At 42.2% G+C, this 16200-nt stretch overlaps 1 protein-coding gene across 3 annotated transcripts in view; it reads right to left on the bottom strand.

The window, feature by feature from the left end:
• Positions 1-16200, bottom strand: part of THSD4 (thrombospondin type 1 domain containing 4) — a 1080479-nt gene that overhangs the window by 529161 nt on the left and 535118 nt on the right. The gene's annotated exons all lie outside the window — the stretch shown is intronic.

Here is a 16200-nt window from a genome sequence, read left to right as displayed (position 1 = left end):
CCAAATACGTCCAAGTGCCGATAATAAAACCGGGTTTTGGATGTATTTCTAGACGACCTAGGCCTTCATAGTGTCACTGAACGACCAAAGCTAAACGGGGCATTTCGGGAGGAGTGTCAAGAGTGGGAGTTGGGTGGGACGAGGGTCGGCTTAGACTTAGTCGTACAGCATGTGTAACCGAAAGTTATACAGCCCACGATCGACGGAACTTGGACGTTGTGACTTAGACCATGTAAAACATGATCTAAGTCACAAAAACCCACCTAAAGACACCAGATAAGCACTGAAAACACATAAAACAGACCCCCATACACTATCCCAGTGATCACCGACCCCCCCCCCACTCCCATAAAAATATTAATCACACCTTTAAAATTCAACCTCCAGACCATCATCACCTGGCCGCCTGGCATAGGAACATAAGAACATAAGAAACGCCTTTGCCGGATCAGACCTAAGTCCATCTAGTCCGGCGATCCGCACACGCGGAGGCCCAGTTAGGTGCTCCTTATTGGAGACCCGGATTTCCCGCATCCCCTGATGTGATTTGCAAGAAGGTATGAATCCAACTTGCGCTTGAAACCCAGAACAGTAGTCTCTGCCACAACCTCCTCTGGGAGAGCATTCCAAGCACCCACCACTCGTTGTGTGAAACAGAACTTCCCAACATTTGTCCTGAACCTGCTGCCGCTCAGTTTCAGGCTATGACCTCTTGTCCGTGTCACATCTGAAAATGTCAGTAATGCTTGTTTCTTGGTCAATTTTATCAAATCCTTTTAATATTTTAAAAGTCTCTAACAAATCTCCTCGCAGTCTTCTCTTTTCGAGGGTGAACAGTCCCAGTTTTCTGAGGCGTTCTTTGTAGCTCAAATTCTCCATACCTCTGACAAGTTTCGTGGCTCGCCTCTGCACATTCTCCAGCAGAGTTATATCCTTCTTAAGGTATGGAAACCAGTGTTGGACACAGTATTCTAAGTGTGGTCGTCCAGCACAGAGGCGGCTTAAGCCATCTTGAGGGTGGGTTAGGGACCCATAGAGAGGAGGACCCACGTCCATAAGCCCCTGTAATCACTGCATTGATATTGAAACATGTGCACTGCCCTATACACCCCCACAACTCTTTTTTTACTGGCATATAAGTGGTTCCTGCAGCTATAAGGGCTATTGGGTGATAGATAAGTGGGTCTAGGGGATTCTGGATGTGGTTTGGGGGGCTCACCATGATCTATAAGAGAGCTGTAGTGAGGAGAAGCCATGGCACCCTTTTTGTGAAGTTCACAGCAGTGCCCTGTAAGGTACCCCACTATTTAGGTGGCATGTCTGGGTGTGCAGTCCATCACTTTGCAGACCCTTCCCATGTCCAACAGGGCTTGTTCTAGGCGTTTTTGTCTTGGACGAAAAGTTGGACAGAAATGTGGTATAAAGATGGACGATTTAGCGGCTTGGACAATCAGATCGGCAGGATGTATAATTAGACGATTTTCGAAACAAAAAAAATTTTGGACGTATTTTTTGAAAATATGTCCTAGGCTGTTTTTTACTTTGGATGACTTGCGAGTTGGACGCAAATAGATTTAGACGTCCCTTTCGATTATGCCCCTCCACGGGTCTAGCATGCATGTTAAGCTGGTTTTGGAAATATGAGCAACAATTAATGCATACATACATATGAAGAAAGAAGGTCAGATGCAAATGGACTTTAGTAGATGCACGCGAAATAGTGTTGGGTTTTATTTCCCATTCATTAATTCATGTACATAAGAACATAAGAATAGCCTTACTGGGTCAGACCAATGGTCCATCAAGCCCAGTATCCTGTTCTCACAGTGGCCAATCCAGTTCCCTAGTACCTGGCCAAAACCCAAAGAGTAGCAACATTCCATGCTACCGAGGTATGAGAGTACAAATTACCAGACTCAAAGGATGTAGAGTGTGCTATCGTGTGCCTCCTTGCTTGTTCATTTAATAAAAGGATACTTGATTATCCATTGGAGTTGAAGTACATGATTAGCTAGATTAGGAGCAAAAACTTATATGACACAATATACTGCCAAAGTTCTAGAAAGTTGAAGTAAATTTGAAATCCCATTGAATTGGGTGCATACAGGGGTGTTCATATGGGAATGTATACTTATTAAAACTTACAATTTAATACTTGCCCCAGAATGGGCAATAAATATTACAGTAATTTAATTTTATACCAATACATTTATCATGCTACACCATCAAAGTTCAAAGTGGGTTATATTCAAGGATTATGTTGTAGTTAAAAAAAATAAGCCTCATAAGCCATATTATTGGTATATAAAATAGGCATCATTCAAGGCAATAATCATTCAAGACAGATAATTTTTATAATTAAACAATAAGCAATACTATTAATCATCAAACAGGCATCATCAAAACAACGACTATTCTCGAGACAGATATTTCCTAAGCAACTATGTCTTCAGCGCTCTTCTAGAAGACATCCATTGATCGATCTCTCTAATACAAGATGGTAAACCATTCCATAATTCTGGGGCCTATGGCATCCTCATATTTAACACTGGTGGCAATTCTATGCTTTTAAAGCCTCCATGCAACACTGTGAAACCCGCTGCCAACAACATGAAGAGGGATTCAGAATTAGGTTGGAAGCTGCATTTGTCTATTCAAAACTATATTTGACTAGTAGAGATGCAAAGATAAAATTATCCAATCAGCAGGGGAAATATTTCACAGGGTAGAGAGTCAACCACCTACAACTTCAGAATATTGACCTGTCAGTACATGTAGCCCATAGTATCAGCGATAGTGTATGCAGGTTCTGAGGCTCTCTTGACATTGTATGGCTGGACTCAAATGACTAACTGCTGAACAATAGATGCAACATCTGGATTCAGTTTCTTCTTTCAGGTTTACTACCAACGTTTCCTTCTCTCTGACAAACTATTTTTAATTCATCCAGAAAACTTTCACCAGTGAACCTTGGGTAGCTATAATTGTTTCAACTTGCGGTTTCCAAAGCACAGTATATGTCGGGTCTAACATTATGCTACATGATTCAATAAAAGACTAAGTCAAAATTAGAGACGATGTAGGATAAAAAAATATTTATTTCTAACCAAATTCTCTAAGAGATTTACAAACCTAACAATCTAATCAAATTAATTTAAAAACATAATAATATAAATACAAATGGGAAAGAGAAATCCTGTGATGTGCAGAGTTGAGTGCCTAAAAGTTCTTCTTGTTCCAGTTTCAGGAACAGGGTGATGCTTTTCACGTGATACAGAAGGTGCAGAGAATTCTCCTTCCATTCACCTCAAGGAGCTGCTGACAGGATAAGCGAAGCATCAGGGAAAAATTAAGCAGGAAAGGGGCACAAGGGCCAGAAAGCATGGCCTGTGATTTCATTCTCACGGTACTGCCTGGGCTTCTGAAAGCAAATAAACACATTCTCTATATTGTCTGATTTACTGCCTACATAAGGTCTTGGGATCGAACTACATCCATAGTAAATTGAAACCGTCTGTAGTTATAGTCTGGAAACGGGACAGGCCCAAAAATCGAATGATATATTGTGAGTCAATAATCTTTTTTATTTATTTATTTTTCCCTCCTGCTTCTTCAGGCCTCCAGCTTAATCAGAACCAGGGCTGAGATTCTGGCACAATGAGCCTTTGGGCACAACTACCCCAGGGATTTTAGCCCCATTTTATAAACTTTCTTCCCCCAACACACACATACAACCTCACAGTGTGTCGGTTCTTGTAGTAATAGCCCTGGACCTGAGGCCATACAAAGGGCTTCTTCCAGAATTCTGCAAAAATGTGACCTGAATCAGGCTATTAATGCAATAATTCTAATAGCTATGGAGGTGCCAAGTTGCAGAATGGGGTGGAGACACTGGTGCCATGATACCCCTCAAATTTTCCTCCTCCATCAAAGACTCTCTCCTTGATTTCTGCAATCTACTAAATAAAATGGCCGCAGAGCTGGCAGGTATAGAGCCTTGAGCATCTCTACATGCTCAAGGACTGCAGGCTTCTGCCCTCCTCTTGTAGCATGATATGATTAATTTTGCTGGAGTTAAATTAAACTAAACTAAACTAAACTAAATCTTAGGTTTGTATACCGCGCCATCTCCGCAAGCGCAGAGCTCGGCACGGTTTACAGAAGTTAAGAGGAAAGGAACTACAATGAAGGGATAAAGGAGAGGGACTAAGAAGATAGAGAGGGACCGGATGCTAGAGAACGGGAGGTAATTAGATTTTATTTTGCTGGAGTTATGGAATTTGGCTTCTGAGAGACAGTGTTGAGTACACCTACTCAGGGGATGACAAAGAAATGGCTAGGTGCAACTCACTACTAATCAACAAATCAACAGTGTGAGAACTTAAGCCACTCAGACAAAATTTAATCAGATGACAACATCCACCTAGAAACAGAGGGAAAAGTTGGAATTGAAATACTGCTCTGTGATTGGATGTGATGCCAGCCTCAGGGAGGAGGCATAGCCCCTGAGTTCCTGCCTTGGGATTGGACAATTGCTCCTGGATTCTGGTGTCTCATGGGACCAGATTTCAATTCACCAACATCTATAAAACCAGAAGATTCACCCATGTTCTCTCTCTTTCCCTCGGACCAGCACTGGAACCATGCCTCTCGCTCTCTTCTCTTCGGACTATCGCTGAAGCATGTGCCTCTCTCTTTCTCCTAGGGATCACCATGCTCTCTTCTCTTTCTCCTCGGGATCATCGTGCTGCAACATTTCTTCTATAGACCATGTGCTCCCAGGCCATGTGCCTAGCTGTACTATGGAGTCTCCTTTCCAACTAAAGGACTTTTCAACCAGCAAAGGCCTACATCATGAGTAACTTTTGAACCCAGTTAAATTAATCATTCTGCTTTAGCAATATCTTGTCTTGTAACACAATTTCTCCTTGTTTAAAGATCCTATCTGCAATTGCTCTATCTGCCTGATTTTATCATTAATTCTGCTCTGTAAGAAATAAATTTTCAGTTGGATTGCATATGTTCTGAATCTCGGTCCTTTAATATAGTTATATATAATATAATAGGCAGGGCTTACCCAAAATTAACATTTCTTTATAAAATATATTCCTTTCTTTGAGGGCAATATATTTTATTGGTGGAGAATTATCCTAACAATAAATCAATTAATATTCTGAAACAGAAGTTCAGAGGGGTAGAAGCCAAGAGACTTTGAGCATGTGCAGATGCTCAAGGCCTAGCGCTGGCAAGCCATGAAGCTGTATTGTTGAGCATGTTGCAGAGTCACCACCCTAGAAGAGAAGCAAGAAATCAATACAGTACTCCTCCAATATTCACGGGGGTTCCGTTCCAGGAATCCCCACGAATATCGAAAACCCGCGAATACATTTTTTTGTCTGGGGAGGCAGGAGAGGGCAGCTGCAGTGCCAGCGAGTGAAGGAAATCACTCACGGCAACTGCCTCTTCCTGTACTAAAGTCGGGCCTCACCAATCAGGAGCTGCTTTGACACGTAATAAGAACATAAGAATAGCCATACTGGATCAGACCAATGGTTCATCTAGCCCAGTATCCTGTTTCCACAGAGGCCAATCCAGGTCACAAGTACCTGATAAAAACCCAAATAGTAGCAACATTCCATGCTACCAATCCCAGGGCAAGCAATAGCTTCCCCCATGTCTGACTCAATAGGAGACTATGGACTTTTCCTCCAGGAACCTGTCTAAACCTTTTTTAAGCCCAGCTATGCTAATGGGATTAATTCATGTAATATTTAACTCACATAAATCAACTTTACATTAATTTGGAGGTTTGATACACAAAGTTGATTTTGCATGCTCTATATATGTGCATAGAATTCTCTAAATCAAAACCAGAAACTAAATACACATCCTCAATATGATTGTGCCCTCTAAACACTCCAAGTGGCTTCTACAGAAACATTATAAATACAGGGGTTGATATTCAAAGCAATTTAACAGGCTAGAAACAACAGCTGGCCGTTTAAATTGCCTTTTAAGAGCTAACCACTAATTTTTTAACCTCCTTATCCAATTTGTCTATCTTGACTAAATTGTAAGCTCTTTTGAGCAGGGACTATCTCTTCTGTGTTTTGATGTATGTCTAGTAGCACTAAAGAAATGATAAATAGTAGTAGTAGTAGTAGAAGCTGTCTGAATGCTCAGTGACATCACAATGTGTTTGAGTCATACCCAGAATTCTTGATGACATCATAATGCAGTTGTATTTGGTTCCCCACCTGAGCACTGTGTATAGATGCACTTTCTTGTTCAGTTTGTCTTGACTAGATTGTAAGCTCTTTTGAGCAGGGACTGTGTCTTCTGTGTTTTGATGTACAGCGTTGCGTATATCTAGTAGCGCTACAGAAATGATAAATAGTAGTACTAGTAATTTTCAGTGGTTAGTGTTGTTGAAAACAACCGGTTAGCGCTAAAATGAAAACCAGCTATTTGGGGGGCATATCGGGGGTAGAGCTGGCATTTGGCCGGTTAAGTGGTGGTAGAGGGGTGATTGACTCAAGAGCAATGTAAGGAAATTCTTTTTTACAGAGAGGGTGGTGGATGCCTGGAATGTGCTCCCGAGAGAGGTGGTGGAAATGAAAACAGGTGACGGAGTTCAAAAAGGCGTGGGATGAACACAGAGGATCTAAAATCAGAAAATAATAATAAATATTGAAGAACTAAGGCCAGTACTAGGCAGACTTGCACAGTCTGTGTCTGTATAAGGCCGTTTGGTGGAGGATGGGCTGGGGAGGGCTTCAATGGTTGGGAGGGTGTAGATGGACTGGAGTAAGCATTGACGGAGACTTCAGTAGTTGGAACCTAAGCACAGTACCGGGCAGAGCTTTGGATTCTTGCCCAGAAATAGTTAAGAAAAAAAATAATAAATTGAATCAGATTGGGCAGACTGGATAGACCATTTGGGTCTTTATCTGCCGTCATCTACTATATTACTATATTATTCAGCACTTAACTGGCCAAGGTAACTGAATAAATCGGAATGCACACAAGTCAGTCCTATCTTTATGTGGTAACACATAGCTGGCTCCAGAAACCCAGAAATTCAATGCCAGTGCCTAGACATGGCCCAAAATCCCAAAATTGAATTTCCAGGTTTAACAGCAAAAGTGGTCAGCAGGATGCTGATTGCCAATGGCTGAATATCAGGCCCACAATATTTAGCTGTCAAATCCAGATCCTACTTAATGCATGGTGATATGACAAATTCTTTTTTGAGTAGTTCATTGTGATCTAAAATTAAAATAAGTTAATCAAATATGTTAATCAGTATACAAAATATAGGATTTTCCACTTGTGCCATCAGGCCTCATACTTTGGTTTGTGCCATTTTACCTACAGCAATTAGGTAAAGTCATTCAGGGCCAGATTCTATAAATGACACCCAATTCAGTAGGTGTCTAGAAAAGCGGCACCTACCGCATGTCAAAGTAAGATGCCGTTTGTAAAATCACACCTAGCAGTACCTAAATCGACTCAGGCAATAGTAGGCATCATAAGCAGTGAATAGACCAAAGGAATTATTTAGTACAGTTAAAATTTTAGCAAAAAGATATTACATTACATTAGGGACTTCTATTCCGCCTATACCTTGCAGTTCAAGGCGGTGAAGAGAAAGATGTGATTAATGGTCCAAAGGCGTCTTCATTTGCTGTATAGTTGAGTTTTAAGATGAATAATATTGAACAGAAAGTAGGAGGTTTGGTGAAGAATGCATGACAATTGGAATTTGAAAATGAGCAATAAGAATGGAATGAATTCAATCTTTTAATGGCAGAAGAGGTGGAGAAAATTTGCTGAGTTTAACACCAACTAAGGGCTCCTTTTACTAAGGTGTGTTAGGGATTTAACGTGCAGAATAGCACGCGCTAAATTGTCGCATGCGCTAGACCTTAACGCCAGCATTGAGCTGGCGTTATTCTATTAGTGTACTGCGCGGTTTAGCGCATGGTAATTTCGTGTGTGCACTAAAAACACTAGCGCATCTTAGTAAAAGGAGCCCTAAGCCTTATTCTGATCCATGTTCTTCAGCAATACGTAGAGTATTAGGAGAGAACCTTGGGCCTGCACTAACACTTATTGTGAATAAATAATTGGAAATGGGAATGTTTCCAAACTTGGCTAAATGTGCAACAATAAAACCATTGATGAAAGCTGGGCATCTTGATCAAAACATAATGAGTAATTATCAACCAATCTCTACACTACCAGTGATTGGAAAAGTTATTGAAAAAGCAGTGTTATGGGAATTAGAGGAGCATATAAGTAAATGGATTAGATCATTTTCAGTATGGCTTTAGAGTTGCACATGGAGTTGAAACATTACTTATATCAAGGTTGTGATAGGCCAGAGCACAGTACAGGGGTTCAAGGAAGGTTTAGATAGGTTCCTAAAGGTTAAGGGGATTGAGGGGTACAGATAGAAGTAGAGGTAGGTTATAGAAATGGTCAGGAACCACTTCACAGGTCATAGACCTGATGGGGCGCCGCGGGAGCGGACCGCTGGGCACGATGGACCTCTGGTCTGACCCAGTGGAGGCAACTTCTTATGTTCTTATCAACAGCTGATCAGATTGTAAGAGGGATGGATGATAATCAAGAGTTTTGTTTGGTTTCGCAGGATGTGTCTAGTGCCTTTGACTCTACAGATTTGGAATTGCTGTTGCAGAAAATGAGTGTTTTGGGTGTGAGAGGAAAGGTTTTTCAATGTTTTTTATCTATTTTATTCTTTTATGGTGCTCAGTAGAGGTGAAGTATCACATGGGTCGGCCCTTTTGGCTCTTCTTTTTAATACTGTATATATATATATGGCTCCTATTGGATGAGCAATTCTTTTTCCTATTTTGAACTGGGGACAACAATTTGTAGAGCAGTCGAAGAGGTGTTTGAGTGCAATTGAACAATGGATGAATGAAAATAAGCTATTATTGAATGTTGCTAAAACAGAGATGATGAAGAAACATGGCCCACTAATGTGCATTTGGGGGATTATGTAATTCCTATTAAAACTGAATTACTCTTGCTGGGAGTCGTAATAGATTGTCATCTTTCAATGGCAGCATACATATCACAAGTAGTTCAGTCTGCTTTCTTTAAGTTGAATTTGTTGAAGAGATTGAAGCCTTTGTTGCAACTAGATTTTAGCAGCGCTTAACTGGACAGTGCCACTGAGTATCATCCCTGACTATCCTTTCACAATCCAGGTAGCGCCAGATGGTCTGAGGCAGAGTCATGGTGGACTCAGAATTTATGCAAGTCCCAGCAATATTGAGTGCTAGTGCCCTCTCGGCACACCGACAAATCCACGTAGGATACTTGTGCCCTGTCAATTGCGCCTCATGAAATGCGCACACCAAAGCGGGAACGTTTGAAAGGTATACATACATTGTGCTACTCTGAATCTGCTATAAGTGGATATCTGGAAGGCCCTGATTTGCTCAGACTCCTCAGGCCCCTCCCAAGGGACAGGGCCTGAGGAGTCTGAGCAAATCAGGGCCTTCCAGATATCCACTTATGTAAAAGGTTCCCATAATCATCATGCAAATCTTACCCTAACACTAGATAGCAAATGAATCTTTTAAGTATAGTGGGGGGGGGGGATCCACCCACCCCCTCACCCACCCCCTCCTCAAAAAAGAGGGTTACTTTGTAACCCTCAAAAAGATAAAATAGTATCTACATAAAAGTAATTAGAATGTTGGGTATCATTAAAAAGGGTATCACGACCAGGACGAAAGAAGTCATCATGCCGCTGTATCGTGCAATGGTGCGCCCACACCTGGGGTACTGTGTTCAGTACTGGTCGCCGTATCTCAAGAAGGACATGGCAGTACTTGAGGGAGTTCAGAGAAGAGCAACTAAACTGATAAAAGGTATGGAAAATTTTTCATACGCTGACAGGTTGAAAATGCTGGGGCTGTTCTCCCTGGAGAAGCGGAGACTTAGAGGGGACATGATAGAAACCTTCAAAATCCTGAAGGGCATAGAGAAGGTAGTAGACAGGGACAGATTCTTCAGACTGTGGGGAACCACAAGTACAAGGGGGCACTCGGAGAAATTGAGAGGGGACAGGTTTAGAACAAATGCTAGGAAGTTCTTTTTTACTCAGAGGGTGGTGGACACATGGAACGCGCTTCCGGACATTGTGAAAGGCTAGAGCACAGTACAGGGGTTCAAGGAAGGGCTGGATAGGTTCCTGAAGGATAAGGGGATTGAGGGGTACAGATAGAAGTAGAGGTAGGTTAAAGAAATAGTCAGGAACCACTTCACAGGTCATGGGCCTGATGGGCCGCGGCGGGAGCGGACCGCTGGGCGCGATGGACCTCTGGTCTGACCCAGTGGAAGCAACTTCTTATGTTCTTAGGTGCTGTGGATTGTGATCGGGGCTATACGGATAGCAATTGTTGGAGTGCATTTGACATGTCACTTCCCAATCAGTGCACACATTTGTTGGGACGCAATTGTCATGCCTGCATTTGACAGGTCACTGCCCTCACACTTAACAGAGCAGATAGGGCTGCATAAAATGTAGTCCTATCTGCCAATTCAGGAAGCAGATAAGAATAGTGAATATTGGCCGGCACCCACATAACTTCTGGGTCCACTGAAGACCCAGATATTCAATTCCAGTGCCTGGACATGACCCAATATTGGCTATCCAAATCTAATTCAGCTCGCAGTAGTCAGCAAGCTGAAATATCACCTGGTTGTCCCACTGCTTTAGGGGCAGAAAAATGAAAGCATCAGAAACACTGAAATAAAACATTCCCAGACAAGGAACAAAATATTCAAATTATTGTGCAGATGTTTATTCTCCATGAGTTAATATCTGGGACCAAGCTGCCACTTCTTGTTAAAGATTATGGCAGTAAGCAGCTGTCTCGGTTCAGGAACATTACGCAGATGCTGAATTTTCTGGTATATTTAGTGGGAAAAAAACTCTCTGCATGCAGAAAGGTGACATAAATGTTACTCATTATTACACCACTGGCCAGAAAACTGTTGCTTTCCCTATTGGTCCATTACAGCGACGCACAACAAGGTTCTGAAAAACAGCAATCAGTTTGAAATGATTCATGGCTCACTCTGGTTATGATTAATCATGCCATGAGAGTGCTGGAGAGCATGCAGAAAGTCTATCGCAATTTTAGAGTTATGAAAACTACAGTTGCTATAAAGTAATAGCCCAAAGGCAAGACTCCAATTACGATAAAATGTTCCAGAAATGAGTAAGCCAGTCTCATTCAGGAACCTGGTTCTGTCAGATAAAGTCTCTAGCACAAAAGGATCTGGCTCAAAAACTAATAGGCTTTGTGCATTAGGTGCTGAAGGTTCAGTTTATATAAAAAAAATATATACGCTTATACAGTAGGGACAAAGAATATTGGGACAATACTGTATCAGTAAAACTGGGAAAATTATGTGAATTATTGTACTGCTACAGAGCAATTTGTCATTGCAAATAACAAATGTTAGAGTTTCACATGGACATTATAATAAACCATCGTGGTAAAAGCTGGATTGTGATATTAAGGAGTCATTTTACCTACTGCAGTACATTGTACATTTACCACATGTTTAATGTAAAACATTACAGTGCAGTAAGTGTAAAGACTGTGTGGGAAATGCAAGGAGTATGATCGCCATCTGTCCTGCATTTGCCACACCAGATAGAAAGTGACCAAAGAGGCACTGTGTTACATGCAGTGGCGATAGCATAGGAGGACCATTCCAGATAACATAACAGAAAAATTCATTTCTAGACTGCATCACCTTCAAGTTCTATGTGGATGATGAATAAATCACACTACCACAAGCCGTAGCAGAGCAACCCACCCCTCCAACACATTCCCTTCATTCTCTCCCAAATCAGACTCCTTTCACATGTTCCCACCCCTCTGCATGTCTCCCTGACCCTGGCTACAACACCTGACCAGCCCAAGCCAGTGCTTCTTCCCTCCAACTCACACCCTGCTCCCCAGTCAAGCCCATTGACCCCCCTGACACAACACCCTGCCCCCATACAAATTTCCTGAAACCCCCCTCCCCCGACATAAGCTGTATGACTCACCAGTCCCCAACATAAAAAGCACTGCCCTTTGCCTCAGAAACCCCACCCCGTCTCAGATACCCTGCCTCTTGTGCTCTACCCTCCCCCATCTCCTCCCTGTGACCTACCCAGGGGTCTGAAATACCATAATGTAGATGCTGGTGGAAGCAGTCCACCTCCACTGCTGCCTGGGTTAACAACACTTCCTCCAAAATGGCACCTGTCCCTAGTATTAGTCTTGTGGTACTACTGCTAGGGATCTTGTCCATTAGTGTATAGTACCCTAATCACAGTTAGTACAGATGCACTTAGGGCCAGATTCTATAAACAGTACCTTAGTTAGGCAGTGACCCATCAAAACGCGCCAGACTTTGGCACGCCGACAATCCTGCAGCAACATTTACGTGCTGCCTTTCAGCCCTTTCCATTAGCGCATGAGGGGGGTGTGGGGCTACATTTACAAGTCCTCACCCTCCCATTGGGTGGGTGTGTGGGGGGAACCCCCCACTACACTGAAAACACCTGAACAGCGAAAAAAGATAGGAGAACGGGAGTTTTCAGTGTACTTGGGGGGGTTCTCCCCCCCAAAGGGAGCACTTGTACATTATAGTGGGCGGTTCCCCCCCCCACACACACACACCCTCACAGTGCTAACGGGAATGCTTCATGGCGGAAGCAGCAGTGCGCATATGTCCTGCGTGCAAATATTGCCACGGGATTGTTGGCACGCCAAAGTCCAGCATACTTTTGATGGTATACCAGTTAGGCACCGTTAGATGCCCTAATTGAGGCCACTTAGTGATGCCTAACTAAAATCTGTGCCTAACTTAAATTAGTTCAATTAGCTTAAATGGAATGGTAATTGACCAGCCATTGAAATTAATTAAATAACTAGGTGTGGAATTCCATATGGCGCTTAGCAATACCTAAGTAGAGGCATCTTCCAACAATGCCTACCTGAAAAGCAAGCGTGGTTAGGTTTGGAGAATAGGTATGGTTGACTTAGGCATCTTAGTTAGGTGCCAGTAAATTAGGCCTAATATAAAGGCCCCTACCTCTAGGATGCTAGGTTCCGCTAGGCAGGATTCTATAGATGATGTCTAGTGGCACCTACAATGTAGGTGCTGTTAGAGAATGACACGGGGACACATTTTTCCCCGTCCCCATGGGAACTCATTTTCCCGTCCTGTCGAGTTCTTTTCCTGTCCCACAGATGCTGAAGGCTACTTCTAGTGGAAATCATGCCCATGTTGGCCTTGGGCATCAGTAGGCATGCCTAGACACCTCTGTAGGCATGAGTCAGATGCCTATATTGTAGGCATCCTTCGCGATATAGATTTTTTAAAGCGTGTATCCCGATTGGCTGGTGAGACGGCAGTAGAATGTCTACTGCCACCTACAATAGGGACACTGTTTGTAGAATCAGCCCTTAAACATACAGCGGGGGTGTCAAAGTCCATCCTCGAGGGCTGCAATCCAGTCATGTTTTCAGGATTTCTCCAATAAATATGCATGAGATCTATTTGCTTGCACTTCTTTCATTGTATGCTAATAGATCTCATGCATATTCATTGGGGAAATCCTGAAAACCTGACTGGATTGCGGCCCTCAAGGAGGGACTTTGACACCCCTGATCTAAACTGAGGTGCCAATTTATATAATTGTCCCATTTGTAATATATGGACAGTGAATTTCATTCTTGGGGTTTTTTTTTTATAAACTTCACTGACAGATTTCATGGAAGCCACAGTATTTATTAGTAATTTATCTTTTGCAGAATTACTGCAGTACAGTTCCCTGGAGGGTTTGCTGACTTTCAGAGGAAGGATACTGCATAAAACTGAGATGACCCTCTAGATAAAAAGTGGTTCCTGCCTGTCACCTTTCAAGTTCTAATTTGAAGAAACAGGAAGCATTTAATCTGTTTCCAAACACAGCAGCTGTAACAAGGTAAATAACCACATATAATAATTAACTGTCTCATGCTTTCTGCAGCTGTCCAAAGTAATACAAGTAAATGAACTTATCTTGGACAATATAAGCATAGAGTTTAAGATGTACAGCATTAGAAAAACAATTCTCTATGATATATATCATACATATGTATCATATACACACATGCACTGTTTCCATAAAGAGCTATACAAAGCTTGTTTTCTACATCACTCTGTCAAAACTTAACCAATGTCGATAAAATTTGGGATTATCATCCTGAATAAATTTGCAACAAGCCTCCGCTCACACTGGCCACCTTGCCTTCTTTCTTTTAAATAATTTTATTGTAAACCACCTTGATGTGATTACAGAAGACAGTACAGGTAAAATTTAATAAACCATAAAACCCTACTCGCAAACAATGTCGTCACCACATAGCGATTATTGTCATGATATGCAAAGACACCATTTTTGCTTTAATCGTAAACAGTTTTCAATCAGAAGGATCTTATCCTTTTTAAAAATTTGTTATCTGGAGAAAGGTTATAGTTCTTACAGACTGGTGAAATAATTTCCAGAAAAGAGATGGAAGGGGGCAAGTGTAGAACAATTGCAAAAAAGGGGCTCAACTGATCGCCAGTCGGGAAGCGACACTGAAGATAACATCAAAACAGTTGAAGAACTAGGCAGTGATGTTGTTTAGGTGAGGTGGCCAATGTGAGTGCAGGCTTACTGGAAATGTATTCAGGATAACAGATCCCAAATTTTACTGAAATTGGTCAAGTTTCGTCAGTTATGCAGAAAACAAGCTATGTATAGTTTTGTTTCCTTTGAAACAGTGTGTTTGCTTGTGTGTGTGTGTGTGTGTATCCTATCCTATATCAAATAGCAAAAATCGAGATTTCTCATTCACAGACTCTTACTGAAGATTTTCATATTGGACCTTCATATAGGGTTACCAGATGTCCGGATTTATCAGGCATCCGGACAGCTTTCAAAACCCAGCACTTTGTCTAGGTTTTGAAAAGCTCCCAGCTCGGGACCATGTCGGGAGGGCATCTGTGCATGCATGGATGCAATGCTGTGATGTCACATACATGTGTGCATGCATGTCACATCATTGTGTCACATCTGTGCATGCACAGATGCCCTCCTGATGCAGCTCCAAGAATGAGAAGAGGTTGGGGCGGGGCTGGGTAAAACTGGGCGAGCCTGGGGGTGGAGGGGCCATGGGTCCAGATTTTTCGATTGTAACCCTACCTTCATAGAAAGCAAGTTGCTTTCAATGGAAAACCACTTTCCAAGGCATAATCACTGGTCCATTATTTACTAAAATGTCTTTATTCAAAACCACAATTTATTTATTCAATTTTCTTTACTGTTCTCTCAAGGGAGTTCAGAACAGTTTACATGAATTTATTCAAGTACTAAAGCATTTTTCCCACAATCTATCTATCTATCTATATATATATATATAAATAAATATATATATAATCGGATGTAAAACATGGTCTAAGTCACAAAAAACCACCTAAACTCACCAGATAAGCACTGCAAACACATAAAACAGACCCCCACACACTACCCCAGTGATCATCAACTCCCCACCCCCATAAAAATTTTAATCATAACTTTAAAATTCAGCCTCCAGACCATCATCACCTGGCCGCCTGGCATAGGAAAGCCTAGTCGTCCAGCACAGAGGCGGCTTAAGCCGTCATGGGGGTGGATTAGGGACCCATAGAGAGGAGGACTCATGCCCATTAGCCCTTGTAATCACTGCATTGAAACTGAAACATGTGCACTACCCTATACACCCCAAAAGCCTTTTGCACTGGCTCCTGCAGCCATAAGGGCTATCGGGGTGGTAGGTCTAGGGGATTCTGGAGGTGGTTTGGAGGGGGATCATCATGACCTATAAGGGAGCTGTAGGGAGGAGAAGACATGGCACCCTTTTTGTGAAGTTCACAGCAGTGCCCTGTAAGGTACCCCACTATTTAGGTGACATGTCTGGGTGTTGAGTCCATCACTTTGCAGACCCTCCAACATCCAACAGGGCTTGTTCTAGGCATTTTGGACTTGGACGGAAAGTTGGACGGAAATGTGGTATAAAGATAGACGATTTAGTGCCTTGGACGATCAGATCGGCAGGATGTATAATTAGACGATTTTCGAAACGA

Source organism: Geotrypetes seraphini, chromosome 14, assembly GCF_902459505.1.
Source record: "Geotrypetes seraphini chromosome 14, aGeoSer1.1, whole genome shotgun sequence".
Lineage (NCBI taxonomy): Eukaryota > Metazoa > Chordata > Amphibia > Gymnophiona > Dermophiidae > Geotrypetes > Geotrypetes seraphini.
Note: the sequence above shows the minus strand (reverse complement) of the source record. Positions and strands in the feature narration are given on the sequence as shown.